The sequence below is a fragment of the Vespa velutina genome, chromosome 20 (genome assembly GCF_912470025.1).
Source record: "Vespa velutina chromosome 20, iVesVel2.1, whole genome shotgun sequence".
NCBI classification, from domain to species: Eukaryota; Metazoa; Arthropoda; class Insecta; order Hymenoptera; family Vespidae; genus Vespa; species Vespa velutina.
This window is the reverse complement of record NC_062207.1, coordinates 3,579,538-3,588,808: the sequence shown is the minus strand read 5'-3', so window position 1 is coordinate 3,588,808 and position 9,271 is coordinate 3,579,538.

Here is a 9,271-nt window from a genome sequence, read left to right as displayed (position 1 = left end):
TTTTTAATTATGATTTATAAGTTTTAGGTAGGAATCATGGAATGGCGCATGCTGCTTCTCTTTTCGTTTCTTTATCTAGGTCTCTAATCGATTTATTTATATTTATTTTCTATTTGTATTTTATATATGTATGTATATATTATTTTGTTTTATATTATTTTATTTTCTCTTTATTATTTTTTTTTTTTACAGTATAGGTCATCGAGGGATAGGTTCATCAGCGGCCAGATTATTCGTCGCATGGCGGGATTCATCATCGATTTTTACGCGCGAATACGGGAAGGATAGGAAGAACACTGGCGCGCGTGTCGGCGGGCACAGGCGTGGGTGTTCTCGGGCGCGATTATATTACGTTTGATTGTTCGAATCGAAAACGCGAATTGTAGAGTAGAATCATCGTTTTTCTAACACTCGCGTGGGTGTTCGGGCGCGATTGAAGGTCCTACCGTGGACTTCGTTTGATTTTTTCGATATTTCGAGGGGGGTACTTCGCGAATTTCGGCTTAACAGTAGAATCTACGTAATTATAACACACACGTGAGTGTCGCGACGCGATTAGTATTTCTAAGGAGTGCGCTTTGATTGTTCGACATTCGGAAAGCACGAATTCGGATGTGCTTAATAATTCGTTATGTCTGAAGCGGACGGTGCGAATGGTGGAGCTATCTGTAAGAGGTGTGCTGTAGCTAAGCTACGCATACCCTGTTAGTAAAGAAGCCAGTGCATTGAAGCGGAAAGGTATCGCGGATCGGTATCGCGGAACGCGGATTTTAGAGTAGAGTCACCGTCAGTCCGTGGGTCTCCACATGCAGCAACTTCCACGTAGTGAGACCTGGGTCGGTATTACTTGCAAAGTTTAATTGTAAATTTTTAAATGCAAGTATTACCGAGCGAATGGCTGCATATTGTATTACTTTTCCAATATCTTTTCAACCTAATTCCAACTAAACATTAACATATTTCCATTTCATATCGTTAATAATTCTTCAAAAGAAGAAATATAACAGAAATCTATTGTACAATTATTTCTAACAGAAACGAAAAGGAAATTTTTCTATTATACTTTTATGTCCGCTGTCATTTCTGTTTATTCTAATTTACTCTCATTAATTATCCTCTATATATCTCGGGTGGGACCCATGGGAGGGGCCCATGGGTGAGGGCCTCTGTGCGGGTTGCTGTCTCAGCATCGTGTAAAACTTCGCTTTCTTGTCTTTCTGGGGCACTCTTTTCTTTTTTTTTCCGTCTCTCTTTTCTATCTTATATTTTTCGTTTTTAATTATGTTTTTAATTTTCTCATTAACATACTCTTATTAATTATGATTTATAGTCTCGGGTGGGACCCATGTGATGGGGCCATGGGTGTGGGCCTCTGTGCGGGTTACTGTCTCATCATCGTCTAGAGTTGCTTGTATTTTCTTATCTTTCTGTAGCTTTCTTTTCTGTCTCATATTTTTTGTCTTTAATTATGTTTTTAATTATGTTATTAATATGTTATTTCTTTTTATTATGTCTTTTCAGAATTTAATTATGTTATTTCTTTTTATTATTTCTTTTCAGAATTTAATTATGTTATTTCTTTTTATTATGTCTTTTCAGATTTTAATTATGTTATTTCTTTTTATTATGTCTTTTCAGATTTTAATTATGTTATTTCTTTTTATTATGTCTTTTCAGATTTTCATTATGTTATTTCTTTTTATTATGTCTTTTCAGATTTTAATTATGTTATTTCTTTTTATTATGTCTTTTCAGATTTTAATTATGTTATTTCTTTTTATTATGTCTTTTCAGATATTAATTATGTTATTTTTTTTTAATTATGTATTTATATTTTTAATTATGTCATTAATATATTCTTATTAATTATGATTTATATGCCTTAGGTAGGACCCATGGGCTGCTTCTTCAGCATCGTGCAGAGCTGCTTCTTTCTTCGTTTCTTTATCTAGCTTTCTTATTTATTTATACATATTTATTTTCTATTATATTCTATTTATAATCTATATATATATATTATGTTTTATTTTATATATTTTCTTTCTTTATCTTATTTTCTCCTTAGCTTCTTCTTTTCCAGTATAGATCATCGAGGAATGGATTCATCTGCGGTCGGAAACATCGATGCATGGCTCGATTCATCATCGATTTTTACACGCGAATACGAGAAGAATAGGAAGAACGTCGGCGAGCACAGGCGTGGATGTTCACGGTGCAGATAAAAATCTTATGGGAGACTTCGTTTTATATGTAAGTAAATTCGATTTATCTCGCAAATGCAATTTTTGGAATACAGTTACCGGTTTTCTAACACTCGCGATTAAAAATCAATGGGTATGGGCTTCTATGCTGGCTGCTATTGCTTTTATTGATTGCTTTTCTTCCTCTAGATCTCTTTTATATCTCATATATATTGTCTCTTTCTGTTCTTATTTTTCAGGGATCATCGAGGGATCATCGAGCAATATTGTGATGTGCGCGAGGGTCTCGTCTATCTTTTCTTTTCTTTCTCATATTTTCTTCGTTTCTTCGTTTTCTCCGGTCTGGATCACCGATTCATCATCGATTTTTACGCGCGAATACGGGAAGGATAGGAAGAACACTGGCGTGCGTGTCGGCGTGCACAAGCGTGGGTGTTCTCGGGCGCGATTAAATTTCGTTTGATTGTTCGAATCGAAAACGCGAATTTAGAGTAGAGTCACCGTTTTTCTAATACTCACGTGAATGTACGCGGCCGCGACTTAAAAGTCCTACCGGGGACTTCGTTTAATTTGCTCGAATATTCGATTAGATTACCTCGCGAACGCGTTTTTTTTTAGAGTCACCGTTTTCCGAGCACTTGCGTGGGTGTCCGGGCGCGATTAAAGTCCTACCATGGACTTCCGTTTAGTGTTGAAATTCGGGGTGCGCGAACGGCTTGCCTTGTAGTGCTGTACATGTAGTTAGCCGATGTAATGACGGTTCTCTTATTTGTAAGCGGGGGAAAATCTCTCGACCAAATAACATTGAAAGTCAAAATACCGGTTAACTTATGTCACTTTGGATTTCAACTTAGAGTCACCGTTATTCTAACACTCACGTGAGTGTTCGCGTGCGCGAATAAAAGTCCTACCGGGGACTTCGTTTTGTTTCTTCGAATATTCGATTAGTTTATTTAGAGTAGAGTCACCGTTTTCCGAACACTTGCGTGGGTGTCCGGGCGCGATTAAAAGTCCTATCATGGACTTCCGTTTAGTGTTGAAATTCGGGGTGCGCGAACGGTGTCACCTAGTAGTGCAGTACATGTTGCTGATCGACATTATGGCGATCATGTTATTTGTAAGCGGGGGAAAATCCCTCGAGCAAATATCATCGAGAGTCATAATACCGGTTAACTCATGTCACTTCGGATTTCAACTTAGAGTCACCGTTATTCTAACACACACGTAAATGTTCGCGTGCGCGATTAAAAGTCCTACCGGGGACTTTGTTTTATTTCTTCAACAGTTCTATTAGATTACCTCGCGAATTTGGATTGAACAGTAGAATCTACGTAATCATAACACACGTGAGTGTCGTGAACGCGATTAATGCGCTTTGATTGTTCGAAATTCGGAAGCACGAATTCAGATGTGCATAATAATCCGTTATGCCTGAGCCGAGGAAGTCGAACGGTAAAGCTCTCTGTAAGTGGGGTCCCTGTAGCTAAGGCTATATACCTCCTGTTAGCTAAGTCGCCCTAGATATCCCAAGCGGCGGAAGGCATAAAGGATCGGTATCGCGGAACGCGGATTTTAGAGTAAATTAGAATCACCGTCAGTCCGTGGGTCTCCACGTGCAGCAACTTCCACGTAGTGAGACCTGGGTCGGTATTACTTGCAAAGTTTAATTGTAAATTTTTAAATGCAAGTATTACCGAGCGAATGGCTGCATATTGTATTACTTTTCCAATATCTTTTCAAACTAATTCCAACTAAACATTAACATATTTCCATTTTATATCGTTAATAATTCTTCAAAAGAAGAAATATAGCAGAAATCTATTGTACAATAATTTCTCAGAGAAATAAAAAAAGGAAAGTTTTCTATTATACTTTTATGTCCGCTGTCATTTCTGTTTATTCTAATTAACTCTCATTAATTATCCTCTATATATCTCGGGTGGGACCCATGGGTGGGGCCTATGGGGGAGGGCTTCTGTGCGGGTTGCTGTCTCAGCATCATATAAAGCTGTTTCTCTTGTCTGATCTTTTTGGGGCTCTCTATTCTTCTCTTTCTGGGGCTCGCTATTCTTCTCTTTCTGGTGCTCTCTTTTCTTTCTCCGTCTCTAATTTCTATCTTATATTTTTCTTTTTCAATTATGTTTTCAATTATGTTATTAATATGTTTTTTCCTTTCAATTATGTATTCTTAATATTTATTTATGTTGTTTCTTTCTAATTATGTATTTAATTATGTGTTTAATTATATGCTTATACTTCTAGGTCTCTAATCGATTTATATATATTTATTTTCTATTTGTATTTTATATATGTATGTATATATTATTTTGTTTTATATATTTTTTTGTTCTTTTATTTTCTCTTTATTATTTTTTTTTTTTACAGTATAGGTCATCGAGGGATAGGTTCATCAGCGGCCAGATTATTCGTCGCATGGCGGGATTCATCATCGATTTTTACGCGCGAATACGGGAAGGATAGGAAGAACACTGGCGCGCGTGTCGGCGGGCACAGGCGTGGGTGTTCTCGGGCGCGATTATATTACGTTTGATTGTTCGAATCGAAAACGCGAATTGTAGAGTAGAGTCATCGTTTTTCTAACACTCGCGTGGGTGTTCGGGCGCGATTGAAGGTCCTACCGTGGACTTCGTTTGATTTTTTCAATATTTCGAGGGGGGTACTTCGCGAATTTCGGCTTAACAGTAGAATCTACGTAATTATAACACACACGTGAGTGTCGCGACGCGATTAGTATTTCTAAGGAGTGCGCTTTGATTGTTCGACATTCGGAAAGCACGAATTCGGATGTGCTTAATAATTCGTTATGTCTGAAGCGGACGGTGCGAATGGTGGAGCTATCTGTAAGAGGTGTGCTGTAGCTAAGCTACGCATACCCTGTTAGTTAAGAAGCCAGTGCATTGAAGCGGAAAGGTATCGCGGATCGGTATCGCGGAACGCGGATTTTAGAGTAGAGTCACCGTCAGTCCGTGGGTCTCCACATGCAGCAACTTCCACGTAGTGAGACCTGGGTCGGTATTACTTGCAAAGTTTAATTGTAAATTTTTAAATGCAAGTATTACCGAGCGAATGGCTGCATATTGTATTACTTTTCTAATATCTTTTCAAACTAATTCCAACTAAACATTAACATATTTTCATTCTATATAGCTAATAATACTTTAAAAGAAGAAATATTACAGAAATTTATTGTACAATAATTTCTCAGAGAAACGAAAAGGAAATTTTTCTATCTCTCTTTTATGCCTGATGTCATTTGCTCTCATTAATTATCCTTTATATATCTCGGGTGGGACCCACGGGTGGGGCCTGTGGGGGAGGGCTTCTGTGCGGGTTGCTGTCTCAGCATCATATAAAGCTGTTTCTCTTGGCTGATCTTTTTGGGGCTCTCTATTCTTCTCTTTCTGGGGCTCTCTAGTCTTCTCTTTCTGGGGCTCTCTTTCTTTCTCCGTATCTAGTTTCTATCTCACATTTTTCTTTTTCAATTATGTTTTCAATTATGTTATTAATATTTTATTTCCTTTTAATTATGTATTCTTAATATTTATTTATGTTGTTTCTTTCTAATTATGTATTTAATTATATGTTTAATTATGTGTATATGTTTTTAATTATGTTTTTAATTATGTTTTTAATTATGATTTATAAGTTTTAGGTAGGAACAATGGAATGGCGCATGCTGCTTCTCTTTTTGTTTCTTTATCTAGGTCTCTAATCGATTTATTTATATTTATTTTCTATTTGTATTTTATATATGTATGTATATATTATTTTGTTTTATATATTTTTTTGTTCTTTTATTTTCTCTTTATTATTTTTTTTTTTTACAGTATAGGTCATCGAGGGATAGGTTCATCAGCGGCCAGATTATTCGTCGCATGGCGGGATTCATCATCGATTTTTACGCGCGAATACGGGAAGGATAGGAAGAACACTGGCGCGCGTGTCGGCGGGCACAGGCGTGGGTGTTCTCGGGCGCGATTATATTACGTTTGATTGTTCGAATCGAAAACGCGAATTGTAGAGTAGAATCATCGTTTTTCTAACACTCGCGTGGGTGTTCGGGCGCGATTGAAGGTCCTACCGTGGACTTCGTTTGATTTTTTCGATATTTCGAGGGGGGTACTTCGCGAATTTCGGCTTAACAGTAGAATCTACGTAATTATAACACACACGTGAGTGTCGCGACGCGATTAGTATTTCTAAGGAGTGCGCTTTGATTGTTCGACATTCGGAAAGCACGAATTCGGATGTGCTTAATAATCCGTTATGTCTGAAGCGGACGGTGCGAATGGTGGAGCTATCTGTAAGAGGTGTGCTGTAGCTAAGCTACGCATACCCTGTTAGTTAAGAAGCCAGTGCATTGAAGCGGAAAGGTATCGCGGATCGGTATCGCGGAACGCGGATTTTAGAGTAGAGTCACCGTCAGTCCGTGGGTCTCCACATGCAGCAACTTCCACGTAGTGAGACCTGGGTCGGTATTACTTGCAAAGTTTAATTGTAAATTTTTAAATGCAAGTATTACCGAGCGAATGGCTGCATATTGTATTACTTTTCCAATATCTTTTCAACCTAATTCCAACTAAACATTAACATATTTCCATTTTATATCGTTTATAATTCTTCAAAAGAAGAAATATAACAGAAATCTATTGTACAATTATTTCTAACAGAAACGAAAAGGAAATTTTTCTATTATACTTTTATGTCCGCTGTCATTTCTGTTTATTCTAATTTACTCTCATTAATTATCCTCTATATATCTCGGGTGGGACCCATGGGAGGGGCCCATGGGTGAGGGCCTCTGTGCGGGTTGCTGTCTCAGCATCGTGTAAAACTTCGCTTTCTTCTCTTTCTGGGGCACTCTTTTCTTTTTTTTTCCGGCTCTCTTTTCTATCTTATATTTTTCGTTTTTAATTATGTTTTTAATTATGTTATTAATATGTTATTTCTTTTTATTATGTCTTTTCAGAATTTAATTATGTTATTTCTTTTTATTATGTCTTTTCAGATTTTAATTATGTTATTTCTTTTTATTATGTCTTTCCAGATTTTAATTATGTTATTTCTTTTTATTATGTCTTTTCAGATTTTAATTATGTTATTTCTTTTTATTATGTATTTTCAGATTTTAATTATGTTATTTCTTTTTATTATGTCTTTTCAGATTTTCATTATGTTATTTCTTTTTATTATGTCTTTTCAGATTTTAATTATGTTATTTCAGATTTTTATTATGTCTTTTCAGATTTTAATTATGTTATTTCTTTTTATTATGTCTTTTCAGATATTAATTATGTTATTTTTTTTTAATTATGTATTTATATTTTTAATTATGTCATTAATATATTCTTATTAATTATGATTTATATGCCTTAGGTAGGACCCATGGGCTGCTTCTTCAGCATCGTGCAGAGCTGCTTCTTTCTTCGTTTCTTTATCTAGCTTTCTTATTTATTTATACATATTTATTTTTTATTATATTCTATTTATAATCTATATATATATATTATGTTTTATTTTATATATTTTCTTTCTTTATCTTATTTTCTCCTTAGCTTCTTCTTTTCCAGTATAGATCATCGAGGAATGGATTCATCTGCGGTCGGAAACATCGATGCATGGCTCGATTCATCATCGATTTTTACACGCGAATACGAGAAGAATAGGAAGAACGTCGGCGGGCACAGGCGTGGATGTTCACGGTGCAGATAAAAATCTTATGGGAGACTTCGTTTTATATGTAAGTAAATTCGATTTATCTCGCGAATGCAATTTTTGGAATACAGTTACCGGTTTTCTAACACTCGCGATTAAAAATCAATGGGTATGGGCTTCTATGCTGGCTGCTATTGCTTTTATTGATTGCTTTTCTTTCTCTAGATCTCTTTTATATCTCATATATTTTGTCTCTTTCTGTTCTTATTTTTCAGGGATCATCGAGGGATCATCGAGCAATATTGTGATGTGCGCGAGGGTCTCGTCTATCTTTTCTTTTCTTTCTCATATTTTCTTCGTTTCTTCGTTTTCTCCGGTCTGGATCACCGATTCATCATCGATTTTTACGCGCGAATACGGGAAGGATAGGAAGAACACTGGCGTGCGTGTCGGCGTGCACAAGCGTGGGTGTTCTCGGGCGCGATTAAACTTCGTTTGATTGTTCGAATCGAAAACGCGAATTTAGAGTAGAGTCACCGTTTTTCTAATACTCACGTGAATGTACGCGGCCGCGACTTAAAAGTCCTACCGGGGACTTCGTTTAATTTGCTCGAATATTCGATTAGATTACCTCGCGAACGCGTTTTTTTTTAGAGTCACCGTTTTCCGAGCACTTGCGTGGGTGTCCGGGCGCGATTAAAGTCCTACCATGGACTTCCGTTTAGTGTTGAAATTCGGGGTGCGCGAACGGCTTGCCTTGTAGTGCTGTACATGTAGTTAGCCGATGTAATGACGGTTCTCTTATTTGTAAGCGGGGGAAAATCTCTCGACCAAATAACATTGAAAGTCAAAATACCGGTTAACTTATGTCACTTTGGATTTCAACTTAGAGTCACCGTTATTCTAACACTCACGTGAGTGTTCGCGTGCGCGAATAAAAGTCCTACCGGGGACTTCGTTTTGTTTCTTCGAATATTCGATTAGTTTATTTAGAGTAGAGTCACCGTTTTCCGAACACTTGCGTGGGTGTCCGGGCGCGATTAAAAGTCCTATCATGGACTTCCGTTTAGTGTTGAAATTCGGGGTGCGCGAACGGTGTCACCTAGTAGTGCAGTACATGTTGCTGATCGACATTATGGCGATCATGTTATTTGTAAGCGGGGGAAAATCCCTCGAGCAAATATCATCGAGAGTCATAATACCGGTTAACTCATGTCACTTCGGATTTCAACTTAGAGTCACCGTTATTCTAACACACACGTAAATGTTCGCGTGCGCGATTAAAAGTCCTACCGGGGACTTTGTTTTATTTCTTCAACAGTTCTATTAGATTACCTCGCGAATTTGGATTGAACAGTAGAATCTACGTAATCATAACACACGTGAGTGTCGTG